At 42.7% G+C, this 25,742-nt stretch overlaps 1 protein-coding gene across 2 annotated transcripts in view; it reads right to left on the bottom strand.

Annotated features, from left to right (window-relative positions):
* LOC106566907 (disks large-associated protein 4) overlaps window positions 1-25,742 on the bottom strand; it is a 154,047-nt gene that overhangs the window by 91,438 nt on the left and 36,867 nt on the right. For both annotated transcript variants that reach the window (XM_014135485.2, XM_045693150.1), the window contains exon 2: window positions 17,235-17,336. The gene's annotated coding sequence lies outside the window, so the exon portion shown is untranslated. The remainder of the gene's footprint in view (window positions 1-17,234; window positions 17,337-25,742) is intronic.

The following is a 25,742-nucleotide window of genomic DNA, read 5'->3' as shown; positions in this document are numbered from 1 at the left end:
AACTGATATAAATCATTCATTCTTGGTTGGTTGGAGATGTGAGAAGAGCTACAGAGCTGTACTGCTGGAGAGGGCTTGGGGTTGGAGATGTGAGAAGAGCTACAGAGCTGTACTGCTGGAGAAGGCTTGGGGTTGGAGGTGTACAGAGACATTTTGCCTAATGTTTTGTGATAAGTGTTTAATGTGCAGTAAATATGGATGACAATACCCAACTGTCAAAAGCATCTTAAAAATGCATCTCTTTATAGTAAATAACAGTGTGTGATGAATATTTAGTGTTATTGGAAGCTTGTATTGTAAACACATTTGACTATGACACAGCCTCATGTGTTATGTCCCTGATTCTATTATTCTGAAATCTCTAAATCAGGCAGGACATACAGCCAGGTCTGAAATTGACACATTTGACTGTATAAAATAAATCATTCAAATCCTGAGCAACATTATATATGTATATATATATTTGCACTAATACAATTGCTCAGAGCAATATATTTTGTTTAACATGATAAAAAACTATTCTCAAAAATATAAGGGGTCAAAATTATTGTCACCCCTGTTTACTCCGGCACCCTCCCCTTGCGACAACATTTTATGAGATTAGAGAACACATTGGGAGGGATCTTAGACTATTCATCCAAACAGAATCTTTCCTGATCCTTGATATACTTTGTCTGTGCTTATGGAATGCCGCCTTCAATTCAGAACACAGCTTTTCAATGCGATTCCAGTCCGGTGACTGAGATAGCCATTGCAAAATGTTGATTTTGGGATCAATTAACCATTTCTTTGAGGAATTTGATGTACAGTACCAGTCAAAGGTTTGGACACACCTACTCATTCAAGGGTTATTATCTATTTTTACTATTTTCTACATTGTAGAATAATAATGAAGACATCAAAACTATGAAATAACACATATGGAATCATGTAGTAACCAAAAAAGTGTTAAACAAATCAAAATATATTTCAGATTCTTCAAAGTAGCCACCCTTTGCCTTGATGACAGCTTTGTACACTCTTGACATTCTCTCAACCAGCTTCATGTGGTAGTCACTTGGAACCCATTTCAATTAACAGGTGTGCCTTGTTAAAAGTACATTTGTGGAATTTCTTTCGTTCTTAATACGTTTGAGCCAATCAGTTGTGTTGGGGCAAGGTAGGGGTGGTATACAGAAGATAGCCCTAGTAGGTAAAATATCAAGTCCATATGTGACTTGTTTCAGGAAACTAGGCGTATGCCGCTGGTCACTACTTCACAGGAGAGCAGTTTGAATGTAAACATTTTTTATTTTATTTTTATCAAAATGCCAGTTGTCGCAGCGACACTCGTTCCTCCAGAAAGAGTTTTGAAATCAGTGGAATTCGAGTATGATAGCTAATGAGATGGAGAAAACACCTTTCTCTGGATTACATCTTCAAACTAAGGGCAACCATGGCATCCGTGACAGGGGAACACGTCCATCCATGATGTATAAAGGTAAGATAGTCAAGCTACATTTTAAGATGTTAAATTTTTCTAATTTTGACAGTGGTTACATTTCAAGTTAAAGTGTACTGTTAGCTAGCTAATGTTAGCTGGCTGGCTCGCTAGCTAACGTTACGTGTATGATCTTATTATTTGTATCTCAGAGCCATTTGCTTTGCTGTTAGTTTTAGCCTAATGTTAGCTAACTAACATTGAACCTGGTTGGTTAGCTACCTGTAGATTCATGCAGGGTAGTAATGTTATGAGTTGGGATTATGGTTCATTGTTCACCTAGCTAGATAGATAACTAGCTAGCTACATGTCTTAACAAAATACTCTACTATGCAAGTAACCATTTCGGGTGCGTTCGTAAATTCAGTCTGGCCATCTACTCCGATTTTCAGAGCGCTCTCGTCTGATTGTGCCAGAGTGCAGAATAACTGATGAATTTACGAATGCTTAAAACCTGTTGAATACGGCAAAAAAGTGTAATTAAATTGTTGCAAGCAGCACAGTTACAGTCACCAATGCTCTGGATAACATGAAAACAGCCTAACCAGCTCTGCTGGGCGGGTAAAATGGTTTCGAGTGGGGTGTTCTCTCATTTGTGTCTGGAAGTAGCTAGCAAGCTAGCCAATGTTAGCCAGTTAGCTTGGGTGCTTGACTGCCATTGTGAGGTCAGAACGCTCGGATCAACCCTAATCATCGGCCAGAGCATCCAGTGTGCGCTCTGAACGCTCTGAATTTCTGATTGGACAATCTGACTGAATTTATGAACGCCTAGAGCACACTCTGGCACTCCAGATTGAATTTACGAACAAAACCTTCAATTGAATGTCACTGCAACAACTGTTGATAGACCTGGCTGGTATATTCGCTCGGGCTATCTACTCCGATTTCAGAGCACTCTTGTGCCAGAACGCAGAATAGCTGACAAATTTACGAATGCTCAACACCAGTTGAATATGCGTAGATTGTTGCCAGCAGCACAGTTGCAGTCAGCAACGCTCCGGATAACATAACAGCCTAACCAGCTCTGCTAGGGCAAGTAATGGTCAGTTAGCTGTTCTCTCATTTGTGACTGGAAGTAGCTAGCAAGTTAGTCAGTTAGCTTGGGTATTTGACTGCTGCTGTTAGTACAGAACTCTCGGATCAACCCTTAGAGATGGGGGGGTCTAAAGCTTAAGAGGTTGTGAACGATGCTGAATGGGTGTAGACAAAGAAGAGCTCTCCAGCAGGTACCAAAATATTCAAAGGCCATTTTCTCAAAAGTTAGGTTACAAGTTTACCAACTTTCAAAGCAGAATTACTTTCCCATTGTTCCATTGTTTGGGATGAGTTGGACCGCAGAGGGAAGGAAAAACAGCCAACAAGTTCTCAGCATATGTGAGAACTCCTTCAAGACTGTTGGAAAAGCAATCCAGGAGAAGCTGGTTGAGAGATTGCAAAGTGTGCAAAGCTGTCATCAAGGCAAAGGGTGACTACTTTGAAGAATCTAAAATCTAAAATATATTTTGATTTGTTTAACACTTTTTTCCATATGTGTATGATATACCATTTTGTAGCTCTGTGTCTGCATTTATCCAATGTAAAAAACACAATACATTTTTTTGCTACATATTATACTATGGCAAGAACAGCTAAAATAAGCAAAGATAAAAGACAGTCCATCATTACTTTAAGACATGAAGGTCAGAAAATCCAGAACATTTAAAGAACTTTGAAAGTTTCTTCAAATGCAGTCGCAAAAACCATCAAGCGCTATGATGAAACTGGCTCTCTCTCGAGGGCCGCCACAAGAAAGGAAGACACAGAGGTACCTTTGCTGCAGAGGATAAGTTCATTATTGTTAATTGCACCTCAGATTGCAGGCCAAGTAAATGCTTCACAGAGTTCAAGTAACAGACACATCTCCACATCAACTGTTCAGAGGAGACTGCGTGAATCAGGCCTTCATGGTTGAATTGCTGTAAAGAAACCACTACTAAAGGACACCAATAAGAATAGACTTGTTTGGGCCATGAAACACGAGCAATGGACATTAGACCGGTGAAAATCTGTCCTTTAGTCTGAGTCCAAATTAGCGATTTTTGGTTCCAACCGCCGTGTCTTTGTGAGACGCAGAGTAGGTGAATGGATTATCTCCGTATGTGTGGTTCCCACCGTGAAGCATGGAGGGGGAGGTGTGATGGTGTGGGAGTGCTTTGCTAGTGACACTGTCAGTGATTTATTTAGAATTCAAGGTACACTTAACCAACATGGCTACCACAGCATTCTGCAGAGGTACACCATCCCATCTGGTTTGCGCTTAGTGGGACTATCATTTGTTCTTCAACAGGACAATGACCCAACACCTCCAGGCTGTGTAAGGGCTATTTGACCAAGAAGGAGAGTGATGGAGTGCTGCATCAGATGACTTAGCCTCCGCAATCACCCGACCTCAACCCAATTGACATGGTTTGGGATGAGTTGGACCGCAGAGGGATGGAAAAACAGTCAACAAGTTCTCAGCATATGTGAGAACTCCTTCAAGACAGTTGGAAAAGCAATCCAGGTGAAGTTGATTGAGAGATTGGAAAGTGTGCAAAGCTATCAAGAGATTGCAAAGTTTACAAAGCTGTCAATGCAAAGGGTGGCTACTTTGAAGAATGTAAAATAAGTTATTTTGGTTACTACATGATTCCATATGTGTTATTTCATAGTTTTGATGTCTTCACTATTATTCTACAATATAGAAAATATAAAACATTTAAAACCCTTGAATGAGTGGGTGTGTCCAAACTTTTGGCTGGTACTATATCTATTTATGTATCTATCTATCTCGTATACATAATTGTAATAGCAGGACACTGTAAAGTCCATTATCCCTCAGAGTATAAAATAGGTTGTTTGAGAAGGTTTGAATCTTAAGCAGCCTGCCTACACACCTCGGTGGAAACAACTTGGGAAACACAAAGGGGACAGCCCTGGTGCGTCAGATGCTGATTTGGAGGTCGTCATCCGAATGTTCCCCGGGACAACGGTGGACTACTCTGACATCACACAGTGGAGGAGTTGGATGTTACAGTGGGAGGAGGACATCAACAAGCACATAGAGATGGCCCGGCTCTCTGTCAACCATCTGGTGTTTGTATTTCTCCATGACAGGTGCATTCACACAATCCGCCACTCTGCCATAAATCACTGTGTCCCTGGGCAGTACCGTAGGGCATGGTTTTCCAAACTTGATGTAACAAAAGCGTTCATATTTAGCTAACTCCCGGCCGACAGAAACATGTGTAAAACATCTAAAGACTTACATTGCTATACTGACAGTGTGTCTGTTTCTAAAAAGACGTATTTGGGTGATTTTTTGGAGCTTATGTCTTCTTCGTGCCCTGATACTGCACAACAAGCAATGAGGAAGTGATTCGCAGCAGCGGTAAGTTTCTCAAAAACAAGCCATATCACAAAAGAGTATCTGGACCCTTCTATAACATGCCATTTACATAAAAAGTTAGATTTACTTTAGGAAAATTCTGCTTTAAGTAACCTTCTGTCTTATGTAACCATACCAAACATACCATATCATAATCGTTTATATTTACTATGTTATGTCTAGTCTATGAAACCAGGCAGGCACACAGCAAGTTGCATGAACAAGGAATGATTCTGATGTTGTTTTAACCTGGTGCAGCGTGTGGAGCCCCCTGACTACGTTTTACTTGTGGATGGCGATTTCAGATTTTATGAACACACTGAAAAGTAATTTGACACTGTGTTGATCAGTCAGCACATATTTGGATTATAAATGTGACCGACCGCCTTAAATCGGTCTTAAGTAGCAACATTTCCAATGGTGTTTTTTAGATTGGATAAAAGCAGAGACACAGAGCTACAAAATGGTATGTCATACACTGCATTTGAGAAAGAATGCGAAAGTAATTTTGAAAGTTGTTAAACTTGTAACCTAACTTTTGATAAAATGGCCTTTGAATGTTATGGTACCAACTGGAGAGCTCTTCTTTGTCTACACCGATTCAGCCTCGTTCACACCCTCTTAAGCTTTAGCCCCACCCATCTCTTTAAGGGTTGTTCCGAGCGTTCTGTCCTAACAACAACAGTCAAGCACCCAAGCTAACTGGTTAACATTAGCTAGCTTGCTAGCTACTTCAAGACACAAATGACAGAACAGCTCACTGACCATTTTATCCGCCCTAGCAGAGCTGTTTTTGGCTGTTTTTATGTTATCCAGAGAGTTGGTGACTGCAATTGTGCTGCTGGCAACAATTTACGCTCTTTTGCCAATGTTTACTGACACCGGCCATATTCAACAGGTGTTGAGCGTTCGTAAATTCATCAGTTATTCTGCGCTCTGGCTCACTCAGACGAGAGTGCTCTGAATTCGGAGTAGATAGAGCAAACTTACCAGCTACGTCTATCAACAGTTGTCACAGTGATATTCTATTGAAATGGTTACTTGCATAGTGGAGTATTTTGAACCTGTTGGGGCTAGGGGGCAGTATGTTGACGGCCGGATAAAAAACGTACCTGATTTAAACTGGTTACTACTCTTACCCAGAAATGAGAATATGCATATAATTAGTAGATTTGGATAGAAAACACTCTAAAGTTTCTAAAACTGTTTGAATGGTGTCTGTGAGTATAACAGAACTCATATGGCAGGCCAAAACCTGAGAAGATTTCATGCAGGAAGTGCCCTGTCTGACAATTTGTTGTCCTTCTAGGGAATCTCTATCAAAAATACAGCATCTCTGCTGTAACGTGACATTTTCTAAGGCTTCCATTGGCTCTCAGAAGGCGCCAGAAAGTGGAATGAGAGCTCTGCAGTCTCTGGGCGAAAAACAGCAGGAGTTTTTGTGAGTGGTCAGGCAGGGAACACTGACACTGGAGCGCGCGTGCACGAGAGGACTCCATGTTTTTCTTTCTCTCTTTGAACGAATACAACGTCGCCCGGTTGGAATATTATCGCTATTTTACGAGAAAAATCACTGGAAAATTTATTTTAAACAGCATTTGACATGCTTCGAAGTACGGTAATGGAATATTTTGACATTTTCTGTCACGAAATGCGCCCGCACGTCACCCTTCGGATACTGACCTCAACGCACGAACAAAACGGAGCTATTTCAATATAACTATGGATTATTTCGAACCAAAACAACATTTGTTGTTGAAGTAGAAGTCCTGGGAGTGCATTCTGATGAAGAACAGCAAAGGTAATCCAATTTTTCTTATAGTAAATCTGAGTTTGGTGAGGGCCAAACTTGGTGGGTGTCAAATTAGCTAGCCGTGATGGCCGGGCTATCTACTCAGAATACTGCAAAATGTGCTTTCGCTGAAAAGCTATTTTAAAATCTGACACCGCGATTGCATAAAGGAGTTCTGTATCTATAATTCTTAAAATAATTGTTATGTATTTTGTGAACATTTATCGTGAGTAATTAAGTAAATTCACCGAAAGTTTGCAGTGGGTATGGTAGTTCTGAACATCACATGCTAATGTTTTTTGATATAAATATGAACTTGATTGAACAAAACATGCATGTATTGTATAACATAATGTCCTTGGAGTGTCATCTGATGAAGATCATCAAAGGTTGGTGCTGCATTTAGCTGTGGTTTTGGTTTTTGTGACATATATGCATGCTTTGAAAATGGCTGTGTGATTATTTTTGGCAGGGTACTCTCCTGACATAATGTTTTGCTTTCGCTGTAAAGCCTTTTTGAAATCGGACAGTGTGGTTTGATTAATGAGAGTCTTGTCTTTAAAATTGTGTAAAATAGTCATATGTTTGAGAAATTGAAGTTATAGCATTTATGAGGTATTTGTATTTCGCGCCACACGATTCCACTGGCTGTTGACTAGGAAACGTCCCACCTTGCCCAGGGAGGTTAAAACATTCAGCTAGCTAACTAGGTAAACAATGAACCATAATCCCAACTCATGACATTGCAACCCTGCGTGAATCTGCAGGTAACTAACCAACCAGGTTCAATGTTAGCTAGCTAACATTAGGCTATAACTAGCAAAGCAAATGGCCCTGAGATACAAATTTATTTTATTTATTTATTTCACCTTTATCTAACCAGGTAGGCAAGTTGAGAACAATTTCTCATTTACAATTGCGACCTGGCCAAGATAAAGCAAAGCAGTTTGACATACAACAACAGAGTTACACATGGAGTAAAACAATCATACAGTCAATAATACAGTAGGAAAAATAAGTCTATATACAATGTGAGCAAATGAGGTGAGATAAGGGAGGTAAAGGCAAAAAAGGCCATGGTGGCAAAGTAAATACAATATTGCAAGTAAAACACTGGAATGGTAGATTTGTAGTGGAAGAAAGTGCAAAGTAGAAATAGAAATAATGGGGGCAAAGGAACAAAATAAATAAATAAATAAATACAGTAGGGGAAGAGGTAGTTGTTTGGACTAAATTATAGATGGGCTATGTACAGGTGCAGTGATCTGTGAGCTGCTCTGACAACTGATGCTTAAAGCTAGTGAGGGAGATAAGTGTTTCCAGTTTCAGAGATTTTTGTAGTTCGTTCCAGTCATTGGCAGCAGAGAACTGGAAGGAGAGACAGCCAAAGGAGGAATTGGCTTTGGGGGTGACCAGAGAGATATACCGTCTGGAGCGCGTGCTACAGGTGGGTGCTGCTATGGTGACCAGTGATCTGACATAAGGGGGGTCTTTACCTAGCAGGGTCTTGTAGATGACCTGGAGCCAGTGGGTTTGGCGACGAGTATGAAGCGAGGGCCAGCCAACGAGAGCGTACAGGTCGCAGTGGTGGGTAGTATATGGGGCTTTGGTGACAAAACGGATGGCACTGTGATAGACTGCATCCAGTTTATTGAGTAGGATATTGGAGGCTATTTTGTAAATGACATCTCCGAAGTCGAGGATCGGTAGGATTGTCAGATTTACGAGGGTATGTTTGACAGCATGAGTGAAGGATGCTTTGTTGCGAAATAGGAAGCCAATTCTAGATTTAACTTTGAATTGGAGATGTTTGATGTGAGTCTGGAAGGAGAGTTTACAGTCTTCAGTCTAAATAATAAGATTATACACGTAACATTAGTTAGCAAGCCAGCCAGCTAACATTAGCTAGCTAACAGTACACTTTAACTTGAAATTAAAACATTTTAAATGTGCTCTGTTGCAGCCGGCCGCGTCCGGGAGGCACTTGGGGCGGCGCACAATTGGCCCAGCGTCGCCCGGGTTAGGGAGGGTTTGGCCGGCAGGGATATCCTTGTCTCATTGCGCACTAGCGACTCCTGTGGCGGGCCGGGCGCAGTGCACGCTGACACGGTCGCCAGGTGTACGGTGTTTCCACCAACACATTGGTGCGGCTGGCTTCCGGGTTGGATGGGCATTGTGTCAAGAAGCAGTGCGGCTTGGTTGGGTTGTGTTTCGGAGGACGCATGGCTCTCGACCTTCGCCTCTCCCGAGTCCGTACGGGAGTTGCAGCGATGAGACAAGACTGTAACTACCAATTGGATACCACGAAATTGGGGAGAAAAAAGGGGAGAAAAATACCAAAAAAATTACATAAAATAAATATATATTTAAATGTGTAATATCTGAAAATGTAGCTAGATAGACTATCTTACCCGTATACATCATAGTTGGACGCTTCTCCCTGTCACAGATGCCATGGTTTTCCTTAGTTTGAAGATGTAATCCGGAGACAGGTGTTTTCTCCATCTCCTTAGCTATCATAGTCGAAACTCGGTCCTCCAGAAAGTGGAGAGCAACACTTATGCAGTTCTACTACGCAAAAATTAAAAAGCTGCCTTATACAGGATTATCTATACATACTGACTAGCTCAAATACACAGAAGTGTGCTATATGGCAGACCAATCCAAACTCATCTCTCGGCATGTTCAGCCCACTCATTATCTCAGCCAATCATGGTTAGCGGGAAGGTTGCTGTCTTCCTCTGTGGCTAAACCAACTAGGCTCGTAATTTAACAATTTATTCGTATTTACATATAGCATACAAGTCTGTTATTAAGGCACATGAAAGTTCACATGTTCCAAAAGGCATTTCTGGCAAAAAAAACACAATTAGATAAAAAATAAAAGTTTACGTTCAGATGGCTCTCCTGTGAAGTAGTGACTCGAGACATAAGGCTAGTTTCCTGAAACGAGTCACAAATTTCAAGATGGCAGGGGAGGGAGTTTATGCCGGAGCTGAAACGTATTCGACATGTGTTTGAAACAGCTACGCTGTCAGTCTGGTAAGCATGCACAACTGAGGTTCTGTTTACATGTGTATTTGGGGTTCAACATACAGTTGAAGTCAAAAGTTTACATACACCTTCACCAAATACATTTAAACTCAATTTTTCACAATTCCTGACATTTAATCCTAGCAAAAATTCCCTGTCTTAGGTCAGTTAGGATTATTATTTTAAGAATGTGAAATGTCAGAATAATAGTAGAGAGTATGATTTATTTCAGCTTTTATTTCTTTCATCACATTCCTAGTGGGTCAGAAGTTTACATACACTCAATTAGTATTTGGTAGCGTTGTCTTTAAATTGTTTAACTTGGGTCAAACGTTTTGGGTAGCCTTCCATAAGCTTGAGTGGGCCAACGCCATATGGGGAGGAGTAGATGCAGCGTTGGTCCGCTATGAGGATTTCACCCGCCGCTTACGGGCGGTCTTCGATCATCCACCTGAGAGTGGCGGGGGAACGCTTATTCCATCTCAGACAGGGGATGAGGAGCGCACAGGAATTCGCACTGGACTTCAGGACCCTGGCTGCCAGCGCAGGATGGAATGAGAGGGCCCTGATCGACCATTACCGGTGCAGTCTGCGTGAGGACGTTCATCGAGAGCTTTATCCATCCGGCTGGATAACCTGTTGGCCACCCGCGGACGTCCAGATCGGGGCACGTCCATTCCATCCCCCAGCACCTCCGATCCTACACCTATGGAGCTTGGAGGTGCTGCTATGAGGGTGACTGGAGGGGGGGGGGGCACTTCCTGCACCATATGTGGCCGCAGAGGGCACACTGCTGGTTGGTGCTGGGGAGGTTGCCCAGGGAGTCGAGGCAGCAGGCAGGGCACTAGTGGATCATCCCAGGTGAGTGGGCACCCGACTCACCCAGAGCTCTCTGTTGCGCACATGTGTGTGTGTATAGAATTTCGTGAGTTTTCCCCGCTTTCCCAGCATAAGGCGCTAGTAGATTCAGGCGCAGCTGGGAACTTTATTGACCGTTTATTTGCACTTAGATTAGGGATCCTTATTGTTCCTGTTGATGTGCCCTTCCCTGTACATGCCTTAGATAGTTGTCCTTTTGGGTCGGGACTGATTAGGGAGACCACTGCTCCATTATGTATGATAATGCAGGAGGGTCATGAGGAGAGAATTAGTCTCTTCCTGATTGATTCTCCTGCGTTTCCCGTGGTGTTGGGTCTTCCCTGGTTGGCCTATCATGACCCCACTATTTCGTGGCAACAGAGGGCTCTCAAGGGATGGTCACGTAAGTGCTTAGGGAAGTGTGTAGGTGTTTCCATCGGTGCTACTACGGTGGAGAGTCCAGACCAGGTCTCCACCATGCACATCCCCTCTGAATATGCCGATTTGGCGCTCGCCTTCTGTAAGAAGGCGGCGACTCAACTACCACCCCATCGACGGCGGGATTGTGCGATAAATCTCCTGGTAGACGCAGCACTTCCCAGGAGTCATGTGTATCCTCTGTCACAGGAGGAGAAGGTGGCTATGGAAACATATGTCTCCGAATCTCTGGGGCAGGGATACATTCGGCCCTCCACTTCACCTGCCTCCTCGAGTTTATTTTTTGTGAAGAAGAAGGACGGTGGTTTACGCCCATGTATTGACTATCGAGGGATCAATCAGATCACTGTGATGTACAGTTACCCGCTGCCTCATAGCCAGTGCGATCGAGTCAATACACGGGGCACGCTTCTTCACAAAATTGGATCTCAGGAGCGCGTACAATCTGGTGCGTATCTGGGAGGGGGGATGAGTGGAAGATGGTATTTAGTACCACCTTTGGGCACTATAAATACCTCGTCATGCCGTACGGGTTGATGAATGCTCCATTAGTCTTCCAATCCTTTGTAGACAAGATTTTCCGGGACCTGCTCGGGCAGGGTGTAGTGGTGTATATCTACAACATTCTGATATACTTCGCTACACGCGCCGAGCATGTGTCCCTGGTGCGCAGGGTGCTTGGTCGACTGTTGGAGCATGACCTGTATGTCAAGGCTGAGAAATGTCTGTTCTTCCAACAGTCCGTCTCCTTCCTAGGGTACCGCATTTCCACTTCAGGGGTGGAGATGGAGAGTGACTGCATTTCAGCTGTGCGTAATTGGCCGACTCCCACCACGGTAAAGGAAGTGCAGCGGTTTCTAGGGTTTGCCAACTACTACCGGAGGTTTATCCGGGGTTTTGGTCAGGTAGCGGCTCCCATTACCTCACTGCTAAAGGGGGGACCGGTGCGGCTGCGGTGGTCGGCTGAGGCGGACAGGGCAATTGGTCACCTGAAGGCTCTGTTTACCTCGGCTCCCATGCTGGCTCATCCGTATCCCTCTTTGGCGTTCATAGTGGAGGTGGACACGTCCGAGGCTGGGATAGGTGCTGTGCTGTCTCAGTGCTCGGGTACGCCACCCAAACTCCACCCCTGCGCTTTCTTTTCGAAGAAGCTCAGCTCGGCGGAGCGCAACTATGATGTGGGGGACCGGGAGCTACTGGCTGTCGTAAAGGCTCAGAAAGCGTGGAGGCATTGGCTTGAGGGGGCTAAACACCCTTTCCTCATCTGGACTGACCACCGCAACCTGGAGTACATCCGGGCAGCGAGGAGACAGAACCCTCGCCAGGCAAGCTGGGCCATGTTTTTCACCCGTTTTGTTTTCACCCTATCCTACAGACCAGGTTCCCAGAACGCGACGGCAGACGCACTGTCCCGGATGTATGACACAGAGGAGCGGACCATGGAGCCCACTCCCATACTTCCAGCTTCTTGCCTGGTGGCACTCGTGGTGTGGGAGCTGAAAATGAGTTTCAAAGACTCCAACCTAAGTGTATGTAAAATTCTGACTTCAACTGTAGCTAACTTACTGTTTCTTAAGAAAGCTATTAGTTTTCCAGGCTATGGTTTGTGTCATGGTCTTGGTTGTTCTTAGTCAAGGAAATGTAGCGTAGCTAACTGCAGTGTTTGTCTTGTCTGAAATCTGGCTACCTCATCTTTAACGCTACTGTAGCTTGGTCATTGCAATGTGAATGAACATGATTAGCGTGGCCGTTTCCCCAAAGTTTGGTGGTTTTTATCTTAACGTAACTAAGAAAGTATGATATATTGTGCATGACCTAGCCATACACATTAGCTAACGTTAGTCTTACATTAGGTAAGGTTACTTAGCTAGCTAAAGTGAATTGGCTATCATAGCAGCCAAGAAAGTTTGCTAGTTTATGTATGCATATTTGTTTGTGCCTCGATTACACATGTCTAGATCAGCAGTTTACACATGAGTGTACAAAGCTGTCATCAAGGCAAAGGGTGGCTACTTTGAAGTATCTCGAATATAAAATACATTTTGATTGGTTTAACACTTTTTTGGTTACTACATGATTCCATATGTGATTCCATAGTTTTGATGTCTTCACTATTATTCTACAATGTAGAAAATAGTACAAATAAAGAAAAACCCTGGAATGAGTAGCTGTGTCAAAACATTTGACGGGTCCTGTATATATTTTCAGAATTTTGCTTTGTCATTATGGGTAATTGTTTGCAGATTGATGAGGGGGGGAAACGATTTAATCCATTTTAGAATAAGGCTGTAACGTAACAACATGTGGACAAAGTCAAGGGGTCTGACTACTTTCCGAATGCACTGTATATTAGACGTGACTATCATTGCGTCTATAATGACGCACTGCAGGACTTCAGTTAAGACCCTTTCACATTTGTTCTGTAGTGCAATATTGTTGATATTTTTCTTCATCCTAAAATGGAAGAAATTAGATCACGAAATAGACACTTTGTTCTAGGCCTAAGTTACCCTGCATGCAAAACTGCTTGAATGATGTCATTACAATCATCACATAATTATACAGCCAGTTTTGCCTGAGGGTATGCTGCCTCTTATAAGAATACTATAACACTGGATGATGCTCTTAAGACCACCAATCAATCAACAAACAGGATATTTAGGAGAGTAAAATAATGAAGTTCTGAAACCTGCATGCCCTCCAGGCCTTGGAAGGGATGCTAGAATTTTATTGGTGATTGAACCGAACATGATCCCAATGCTCCCAAGGAACTGAGCACAACTGTTTGCCTCGCATGTTGTCAAGGAAACCAAGCAGCCCTTTTGAGGTAAGGAGGGTGTTTAAACCTCATGCTCACCTCAGTCGGTGTGTGTGTGTGTGTGTGTGTGTGTGTGTGTGTGTGTGTGTGTGTGTGTGTGTGTGTGTGTGTGTGTGTGTGTGTGTGAGTGAGAGAATCAAAGAAAGGTTAACCACAATAACAACCATACATTTTTTCTATTTTAATTGCATGAAACATGAAACCTTTCTTAAGCCTCGATCACACCGACAGCATCATTGCATTTCGGTACACCAGAAGTACATTCATTTCCAATGGAAAGCTGCGTTTGTCTTGCAGCATTGCGTTGCAGAGGTAGTTGCAGTGCGTTCTGTGTGGTACATACGTTGGATTTATCAAACGTATGCATCAAACTGTATTGCGTAGACGGCTTGACAGAAATGGTAGCAGAAGTTGAATGCTGAACTTTTGTTGCACACATCCATATGATGCTGCATCTTATTTTGCGCAATGACGCTGTCGGTGTGGTTAAGGCATAAGGCGTCTATCATCTGGGTGGGCTGTATAGGGCCGCAATGCTGCAGGATTTCCAGTACTGTGGAGTCAATAACATATATTTATAATATGGAGTCAATACCATTGACTTAAATCAGTTTAACTCAGAGAGAATCTGGTCCAGGACACATAGGATGTCATGGTTTGAAAGATGACTATCAGGAAATCTAAACCTTGATATGGCTTTTATTTTACACTAGTTCAGCTGGATCCCGATCTCAGATATTTTTTGCCACTAGTATCTGGCATTGTAACGAAGACAGATGCGTCTGAACAAAATGTCTTCCACAAGGGTTTCAAAGAAATACCCCTTTCCCTATTGATTTGACAGCTAGATCAAGCCCTAAGTACTCCCAGACCCCAAGGTAAAACCCCTAATTGGTTGGACCTCAGAGCCAGTGTGAGGGGATACCCCATGTCCTTTACAACCCCAGACAGTCAACATTAGACCAATAGACAGAGAGATCGGGGGGAATGTACAGTATCACTTGTATGTGCAATCATCTTAAAATTGTAAATTTCTTACTGCTCCCTGTTTTCTGAAACATTGGTCAATATTGTTGACAATAAAAACGGTTTGTGTCATTCGACCATAACACATCACACAATAAATCGTATTCACTGTGACATGGTTTTCAAAGAAGCTTGATAAATGAAATGTTACGGGTGTACCCTTCAAATCCCTTACTTTATTGTATGTAGGAGGAAACGAAGAGACGTCCTGTCTAGGCTGTGACCCAAATGGCACCCTATTCCCTACACATACCGTAGACAGTGTACTACTTTGATGAAAAGTAGTGCACTATATAGGGAATAGGGTGCCATTTGGAACGCAGCCCAGGAGTATCAACTGCGGCTGTGCTCTTCTCATTACTCTGGTCAGGCTGCTGCTGCCTGCCAGCACTCCATCACACACAGCCATCAAACCAATGTCATCTCAACTTGCACCATGACACACATCTCCACAAGGACACATATCACATCCTACCCCACATTTCCAGACTTACACTGCTTTTCATAATGCATATCAACCTGAGAGAGAGCTGTAGAGGAACATCTATCATTACAATGACACACCCATTCATCTACAGTATAGAAAAAATATACATTACCGTTCAAAAGTTTGGGGTCACTTAGAAATGTCCTTGTTTTTTGAAGAAAAGCACATTTTGTGTCTGTTAAAATAACATCAAATTTATCAGAAATACAGTGTAGACATTGTTAATGTTGTAAATGACTATTGTAGCTGGAAACAGCAGATTTTTTTACGGAATATCTACACAGGCGTACAGAGGCCCATTATCAGCAACCATCACTCCTGTGTTCCAATGGCACATTGTGTTAGCTAATCCAAGTTTATCATTTTAAAAGGCTAATTGATCATTAGAAACCCCTTTTGCAATTATGTTAGCACAGCTGAAAACTGTTGTCCTGATTTAAAGAAGCAATAAAACTGGCCTTCTTTAGACTAGATGAGTATCTGGAGCATCAGCATTTGTGGGTTCGATTACAGGCTCAAAATGGCCAGAAACAAAGATCTTTCCTCTGAAACTCATCAGTCTATTCTTGTTCTGAGAAATGAGGGCTATTCCATGCGAGAAATTGCCAAGAAACTGAAGATCTCGTACAACGCTGTGTACTACTCCCTTCACAGAACAGCACAAACTGTCTCTGACCAGAATAGAAAAAATGATCAAATTAAGATCCTACATCTATACCCATGAGCCCCCTCTCTTTCTATTTACTGTAACCAGCATCGTCACCCACTGAGCACCCACCAACAAACTGTTCACACCCCTTGTTGGTGGAGAGAATTTTGCAGGTTTAAAGCTTATTTCCTGCAATTCTACACATTTTGTCATGGGGTGAAAAGAAAATTGTGCAGTTTTAAAGCACATTTTCTTGCAATTCCATACATTTTGCCATGTCTAATGTGTAGTAATGTGATATGAATGACAAAAAACGGACAACTATCTATGGGCTAAAAAAAACGAAATAAAAAATGTTAGCTGACATGGGCTAGTTGATCTGCACATTTCTGACCAGTTATAAATAGCTCTCTAAGGTCTGCAGTGACTGACATGACAAGAGGAACTGATGATGCACTACCCAATTTATAAATTGCACCTTGTCCATTCTACTATTACAACCTTCAAGAGTAAGTTTGGGAACTTAACTCTCCCACAGTTTGGGAACCACTGCATTACAGCACAGTACAGTAAAGAAAAGTAGAGTATAGTTCAGTACAGTAGGCCTATAGTAAATTACAGTACAGTAGAGCACAGTAGAGTGCAGTACTGTACATTGGAGTAGCATGAAGTGGAGTAAAGTTCAGTAGAGCACACTAGAGTTGAGTACACGATAATGTACTGTACTGAACTATACTCTATTATACTGTACTGAACTCTGCTGTACTGTATTGTACTGAACTGTACTCTATATTCTACTCTACCATTCTGTACTTTAATGTCCAAACTTTTGAATCATAGACATCTATGATTGGTTCAGATAATTATGCATTTCTGTATAGTACAGATCAGGGACCAATGATGAAATTCTGTTACAGGAGATACATCCACTTCACTTACTGTTAGTTCAATAACCAAAATAGATATTTTCAAACTCAAGGTGTCATGTCATAGCTGACACCCCATTCTTTTTGCAGACATTGTTGAATCATAATTTAGACCAGATATTTTACAAAGGTCTTGGAAAACATGGTCACATAAAAAAAAAATTGTCAGCACAGTTCTTCCAGTAAATGTGCTTCTGAAAAATTGTATGTGTAAATTGTTAAGATTGGTCATTGTGGATAGAATTCTATGGTTTGGCATACATTTTAAGTAAAAATCTGAGTCAGCGCAATTCTGATACTGTGGAATTGCCCTCAACCTACCTCAAGATGTTCTTTACATGTCCAGGGCCAATGCAACACACAGAGATGGAATGGCACAGGTAGATTCTGGAGGAGTTGTGATCATGTCCTAAAAAGTAAATCCTGCAACAACATAATGGTGCATTGAGTATAGGGATCAGTTTTCTTTGCGTGTTTGAATTTGCATCTTTTGTAAATCGAGCTTAATCAGTCTGTGAGTTCAGATAGAGTGATGTGATACATTAAAATAGAGTTGGCTGTAATAAGTAATGGTCACTCAGACAATTGAATGAAATAAGTAGCAAATTCAATAAGAAGCACTGGGCATAAGCCGCTGACATAACCTCCATTGATACATGTAGACAATAAAGTGCTTTCTGGCAATGAACCCAGGGTTGAGCGGGTTGAGCCTCCCGAGTGGCGCAGTGGTCTAAAGCACTATATCGCAGTGCAAGAGGCATTACTATAGATCCGGGTTCGTGCCTGGGCTGTGTCGCAGCCGGCCGTGACCGGGAGACCCATGAAGCGGCGCACTATTGTCCAGGTTAGGGGAGGGTTTGGCTAACATATTATTGTTGTTGGAATTGTTTTAAGATGGTCATACCATGATATAAAAAAATATATACCATTTTCTTTTGATAAAATACTGAATTCGGCCTTTACTACTATAGCCCAGAGAAATGTATTGAACAACACATTCATAAATGGCAAAAAGACAGTCAAAAAATGCATAATAAGCAGTAAGGTTTTGAAGTGTCTGTCCTATATCTAGGAGACATTAAAAAAAATTTGGACACATATTTAACCACTTATGTTTGTTGGCACAAAACTACCTCCATACCTCTCTTATTTTATATTGGTTACCATCAGACAAGTCCCGTGACACTTGTGGGGGTCTTAGAGCAAAACGGCGAACACCATTGTGTTTGTGAAAATCTCCCCATAGAGTGGACATATTAGTTTCTAGGCCAAACTGTTCGGGCTGTTACAGACGTTTTCATGAGGTCTCATGGTCTGACAAACACGCTGTAGATTGGCTGTAGCCTGTGGAAGGCCGACATAGGCAGATGCCGTGGATTGAGATGCAGCCCATGTCTCGTTAAACTAACAGATTTTGATGGGGATTTTTTTATTATGTTACTTAGATTGACGCATGGGTACGTCAATAGACTCTTAAGGATTTTAACTCAGGTCGGAATCGGGGCCAGAGCACATAAATAATGTTGAGGTTACACTTCCTCTTTCAAGTCTAGATCAGTCAGAGGGAGAGATCAGCCACTTTTTGGTGCCAGTGTGCCCTCGCCCTCCAAAAGGCTTTGATAATGGAACAGGGTATGTCAATTCTGACCACATGTTGAGTGCCAGGCCTTGATCAGTGGAACAAAGTGGCCAGGTACAGTCAATAGTGGTGTCCATGTCCCGTGGATCAAACCCCAGGAAAGAACTGTTGCTAATGAGTTACAGTCCAATACATCAATCTCCTCTCACCTTTTCTCACCTCCCTTTATGCGCTTCAAACTTTGTACCACAATGTGATAGAATAACCTAGTAGTAGAAGGACAAGAAAAAGTGAAGGGATCTCATTGTTGCCTTATGGCCCAAATTAGATGACGTGGAATAATTAAGTGAAGTAAGTAAACGTCTCAGAGTATAAAGGCTCAAGTCAGTACAAAACAAGAGCAGCATAAACTTGGCCTGAAATAACCTTGCGAGTAGGCCTGGCAAGATAGACTGCACAGGCCTGATTCTCTATCCTCCATACTCATCATGATGACTCCCACAGAGGCTTCCTCCATGGTCTGCCATACTCTGCAGTCTACCCTCCTCCTCATTCTCCTCCTTCACTGTCTCCTCCATCCCGTCCCATCCACTATATCCTCCTACCCCATCCTACTTGCCTGCCTCCCAGGACCTGAGCACCTGACTCTTGCCCCGTTGTTGCCAAGCCTGGCCCCTGGAGAGGAGACTGTCCCCACCAACTAACTGAACCACACATTCCAATCCCTCGCTGGGCACCATGCAACAGCAGTGAGGGGGAACAAGGAAGGGTTGAGCAATCCCTCGCTGAGTACCATGCAACAGCAGTGAGGGGGAACAAGGAAGGATTGAGCAGAAATAAGGACATGTTGGTCTCAACAAAGTTGAGAGAGAGAGGCCAAATCATGAGAAAACAAAAAGATAATTACTTGACACATTGAAAGAATTTACCAAAAAACAGAGCAAACTAAAATGCTATTTGGCCCTAAACAGAGAGTACACAGTGGCAGAATACCTGACCACAGTGACTGACCCAAAGTTAAGGAAATCTTTGACTATGTACAGACTCAGTGAGCATAGCATTGCTATTGAGAAAGGCCGCCGAAGGCAGACCTGGCTCTCAAGAGAAGACAGGCTATGTGCACACTGTCCACAAAATGAGGTGGAAACTGAGCTGCACTTCCTAACCTCCTGCCAAATGTATAACCATATTAGAAAGACATACAGTTGATGTTGGATGTTTACATATACCTTAGCCAAATACATTTTAACTCAGTTTTTCACAATTCCTGACATTTAATCATAGTAAAAATTCCCTGTCTTAGGTCAGTTAGGATCACCATTTTATTTTAAGAATGTGCAATGTCAGAATAATAGTAGAGAGAATGATTTATTTCAGCTTTTGTTTCTTTCATCACATTCTCTGTGGGTCAGAAGTTTACATACACTCAATTAGTATTTGGTAGCATTGCCTTTAAATTGTTTAACTTGGCTAAAACGTTTCAGGTAGCCTTCCACAAGTTTCCCAAGATAAGTTGGGTGAATTTTGGCCCATTCCTACTGACAGAGCTGGAGAAACTGAGTCAGGTTTGTAGGCCTCCTTGCTTGCACACACTTTTTCAGTTCTGCCCACACATTTTCTATAGGATTGAGGTCAGGGCTTACCTTGACTTTGATGTCCTTAAGCCATTTTGCCACAAATTTGGAAGTATGCTTGGGGTCATTTGCAACCAAGCTTTAACTTCATGACTGATGTCTTGAGATGTTGCTTCAATATATCCACATCATTTTCCTTCCTCATGATGAAATCTATTTTGTGAAGTGCACCAGTCCCTCCTGCAGCAAAGCACCCCCACAACATGATGCTGCCACCCCCGTGCTTCACGGTTGGGATGGTGTCTTCGGCTTGCAAGCCTCCCCCTTTTTCCTCGAAACATAACGATGGTCATTATGGCCAAACAGTTCTATAATTGTTTCATCAGACCAGAGGACATTTCTACAAAAGGTACGATCTTTGTCCCCATGTGCAGTTACAAACAAAGTCTGGCTTTTTTATGGCGGTTTTGAAGCAGTGGCTTCTTCCTTGCTGAGCGGCCTTTCAGGTTATGTCGATATAGGACTCATTTTACTGTGGATATAGATACTTTTGTACCTGTTTCCTCCAGCATCTTCACAACGTCCTTTGCTGTTGTTCTGGGATTATTTTTCACCTTTCACACCAAAGTACTTTCATCTCTAGGAGACAGAACGCATCTCCTTCCTGAGTGGTATGACAGCTGCGTGGTCCTATGGTGTTTATACTTGCGTACTACTGTTTGTACAGATGAACGCGGTACCTTCAGGCGTTTAGACATTTCTCCCAAGGATGAACCAGACTTGTGTAGGTCTACAATTTTTCTTGGCTGATTTCTTTTGATTTTCCAATGATGTCAAGCAAAGAGCTACTGAGTTTGAAGGTAGGGCTTGAAATACATCCACAGGTACACCTCCAATTGACTCAAATTATGTCAATTAGCCTATCAGAAGCTTCTAGAGCCATGACCTCATTTTCTGGAATTTTCCAAGCTGTTTAAAGGCATAGTCAACTTAGTGTATGTAAACTTCTGACCCACTGGAATTGTGATACAGTGAATTATAAGTTAAATAATCTGTCTGTAAACAATTGTTGGAAAAATTACTTGTGTCATGCACAAAGTAGATGTTCTAACCGACTTGCCAAAACTATAGTTTGTTAACAAGACATTTGGGGAGTGGTTGAAAAACGAGTTTTAATGACTCCAACTTAAGTGTATGTAAACTTCCGACTTCAACTGTATTTCCCTCAGATTACACAGACCCACAAAGAATTTGAAAAAAACAAATCCAATTTTGATATACTCCCATATCTATTGGGTGAAATACTACAGTGTGCAATCATAGCAGCAATATTTATGGCCTGTTGCCACAAGAAAAGGGCAACCAGTGAAGAACAAACACCATTGTAAATACAACCTATATTTATGTTTATTTATTTTCCCTTTTGTACTTTAACTATTTGCACATCACTACAACAATATGACATTTGAAATGTCTTTTGCAATTTTTGTAAGTGTAATGTTTACAGTTCATTTTTTGTTTATTATCTGTTTCACTTGCTTTGGCAATGTAAACATATGTTTCCCATGCCAATAAAGCCCTTAAATTGAATTGAGAGAGAGAGACAGAGAGTAGACTATAGTAATAGTGTATCAGAGAAAGAGAAGTAGACAGTAATAGACAGGCAAGGAGTGAGAAATAATAGAATGGAAGAATGTGAGAGAAAGAGAAACCAGAAGAGACCATAGAAAATGCTCTGAGAAGAAGGAGAGACAGAGAGGGCAAACCGAGAAGGAAAGATAGACAGAGACGGTGGTGCACGATGAACGAAAATGTGATGAGGTGAGGGCCTTGTTCCACAGACCTGTCAGCTGGTGATGTATAGCCATCTTATCTCATAAGACCAAAAGCATGATCAAAAAACACTAAGACAGTGTGTCAATACATCTTATGGTGGAGACATGATAAATAAATAAGGGGGTGTCAGTGACGGTGTCTCCCTTAGTCATGGTTAGTGATGCTTGCCTTGTGGTGGCTGTTTTGCGCACGCTCCAGTGACTGAAGACGGATTGGTTGTTTAGCAACAAAACCAATACGTGGGCAACTATGGGGCAAAACAGACAGGGTTGGCATAGATTGTTGACTTCATGTAAACTATATTTGGTCTCCAATGTTTATTGAACACAAATAAAGTTGCACAATGAGCACTTGTTGCACCTTACAGTTGTTGGTTAGTTAGATACCTAATTTTAGCCATGTTAGCATCGACGTGAAATCAGTTAAAACACCTCAAAACAAAACATGGTATCAAGAACAGGATAAAACTAGCTGAAACAAGCCACTTACAATTCACCACATGGCAGTTTCTTGTTGTTGTTGCTTGCTATCTGTCCATCCACAATCATAACAAGACACGGCCTTCTGCCCCATTGAAGCGTGCATCATTTTCGTGACGTTCTCAGCAAACACGTTTATTATGCATGTTATATAGTGAGATAGAAAGTCCTATGAAAGCATGACAATGGGGAAAAAAACGGAATAAAATCTTGAGTTTACACGTGATGGAATGGTTTAACGTTCAATACAGTCCAGACAGTCATTGCGTTTTAGACTTATAGTGTTTGTATACCAATTCAGTCTGGGTCATATGACTTGCTGGGTACTCAACTATAGTGAAATGCTTTGTCAGTGCATCTGCCAGTATTGTTGGGGCAGGGTTGAAAAATTCTGGGAACTTTCAATAAATTCCCTGTTTTGCAGAAATCCTGGTTGGAGGATTCTGAATTTCCTGCTTATTCCCTCTTAATAAGAAGGCATCAGATGAAGCAGATGCTAAGCTACAGTACTGTTTTGCTAGCGTTGACTGGAATATGTTCCGGAATTCTTCCAATGGCATTGAGGAGTATACCACATCAGTCACTGGCTTCATCATTAAGTGCATCGATGACATCGTCTCCACAGTGACTGTACGTACATTTAATTTAAAAAAGAAAACATTATTTAACTAGGCAAGTAAACAAATTCTTATTTACAATGACGGCCTACACCAGACAAACTCGGACCGCCCTGGGCCAATTGTGCGCCACCCTGTGGGACTCCCAATCACGGCCGGTTGTGATACAGCCTGGATTCGAACCAGGGTGTCTGTAGTGTCACCTCGAGCACTGGGATTCAGTGCCTTAGACCACTGCGCCACTCGGGAGCCCTACATACCCCAACCCTGCCACATCCGACGCTCGTCGGATGTGGCAGGGCTTGCAAACTATTAGGGACTAAAAAGGGAAGCACAGCTGCAAGCTGCCCAGTGACACGAGCCTACCAGATGAGCTAAATTACTTCTATACTCGATTCGAGGCAAGTAACACTGAAGCATGCATGAGAGCATCAGGTGTTTCGGACAACTGTGTGATCACGTTCTCTGTAGCCGATGTGAGTAAGACCTTTAAACAGGTCAACATTCACGAGGCTGCAGGGCCAGACGGATTACCAGGACGTGTACTCCAAGCACGCCCTGTCTAACTGGCAAGTGTCTTCTCTTTTCAACCTGTCCCTGAAAGAGTCTGTAATACCAACATGGTTCAAGCAGACCACCATAGTCCCTGTGCCCAAGAACACTAAGGTAACCTGCCTAAATGACTACCGACCCGTAGCACTCACGTCTGTAGCCATGAAGTGCTTTGAAAGGCTGGTCATGGCTCACATGAACACCGTTATCCCAGAAACTCTAGACCCACTCCAATTTGCATACCGCCCCAACAGATCCACAGATGATGCAATCTCTATTGCACTCAACAATGCCCTGTCCCACCTGGACAAAAGGAACACCTATGTGAGAATGCTATTCATTGACTACAGCTCAGTGTTCAACACCATAGTGCCCTCAAAGCTCATCACTAAGCTAAGGACCCTGGGACTAAACACCTCCCTCTGCAACTGGATCCTGTACTTCCTGATGGGCCGCACCCCAGGTGGTAAAGGTAGGCAATAACACATCCGCCACGCTGATCCTCAACACGGGGGCCCCTCGGGTGCGTGCTCAGTCCTCTCCTGTACTCCCTGTTCACTCATGACTGCATGGCCAGGCACAACTCCAACGCCATCATTAAGTTTGCCGATGACACTACCTTGGTAGGCCTGATCACCAACAACGATGAGACAGCCTATAGAGAGGTGGTCAGAGACCTGGCTGTGTGGTGCCAGGACAACGACCTCTCCCACAACGTGATCAAGACAAAAGAGATGATTGTGGAATACAGGAAAAGGAGGACCGAGCACGCCCCATTCTCATCGACTGGGCTGCAGTGGAGCAGGTTGAGAGCTTCAAATTCCTTGGTGTCCACATCACCAACAAACTATCATGGTCCAAACACACTAAGACAGTCGTAAAGACGGCACGACAAAGCCTCTTCCCCCTCAGGAGTCTGAAAAGATTTGGCATGGGTCCTCAGATTCTCAAAAGGTTCTACAGCTGCACCATCGAGAGCATTTTGACGGGTCGCATCACTGCCTGGTCTTGCAACTGCTCGGCCTCCGACCGCAAGGCACTACAGAGGGTAGTGCATACGGCCCAGTACATCACTGGGGCCAAGCTTCCTGCCCAGGACCTCTATACCAGGCGGTGTCAGAGGAAGGCCCTACAAATTGTCAAAGACTCCAGCCACCCTAGTCATGGACTGTTCTCTCTGCTACCACACGGCAAGCGGTACCCGGAGCTCCAAGTGTAGGTCCAAAAGGCTTCTTAACAGCTTCTACCCCCAATCCTAAGACTAATCAAAGGGCTACTCAGACCCCTGCTGCTACTCTCTGTTTATTATCTATGCATAGTCACTTTACCCCTACCTACATGTACATATTACCTCAGTTACCTCAACTAACCGGTGCCCCCGTACATTGACTCTGTACCGTTACCCCCTGTATATACCCTCGCAATTGTTATTTTACTGCTGCTGTTAATTATTTGTAATTTATTTTCTTAACTTCTTAAAGCATTGTTGGTTAAGGGCTTGTAAGTAAGTGTTTCACTGTAATGTACCTGTTGTATTTGGCGCATGTGACAAATACAATTTGATTTGATTTGATTCCAAGAATCCTCCAACCGGGATTTCAGGAAAAAAAGGGAATTTATTGAAAGTTCCTGGAATTTTGCAACCCTAGGCAGGCCAAAACATTAATATCCACCACTGTTAAAAACTGCTTACATTAGACACTGCTGCTGTACTGAGGTGACATTGTAAATACAGTGGAACCTCATCCGATCGTCATGGAGACAAGGGCTGATTGAAGCGATGCCATGTATGAGGAAATAGGCAGCGAGAGAGGGAGGGAAAGATGGAGAGAGAAGGAGGGATGGATGGAGAGAGAGAGTTATCCTCTAGCCTTGGCAAGACACAGAGAGATGATCAGGCTGCTCACAAAGATGGAACACACCATACTTTTTCACTCACTAACTTTACCCAGGTGATCCATCCATTCATCCATCCATCCATCCATCCATCCATCCATCCATCCATCCATCCATTCATATATTTTCTTTCATCAGATGACCTACTGTGCTGCCCATACCTTTAGGAATGTGAAAGTAAAGGGTGCACAGACAAGAAGTGCTTGAAACACAATTATATTTAACCAGAAGGAATATGTCATCATGTCTGATACCGAGGTGTCAATGAAGAGCATGATCAAAGACGTGCCAGCTGT

This window comes from Salmo salar, chromosome ssa13 (genome assembly GCF_905237065.1).
Source record: "Salmo salar chromosome ssa13, Ssal_v3.1, whole genome shotgun sequence".
Classification (NCBI taxonomy): domain Eukaryota; kingdom Metazoa; phylum Chordata; class Actinopteri; order Salmoniformes; family Salmonidae; genus Salmo; species Salmo salar.
Note: the sequence above shows the minus strand (reverse complement) of the source record. Positions and strands in the feature narration are given on the sequence as shown.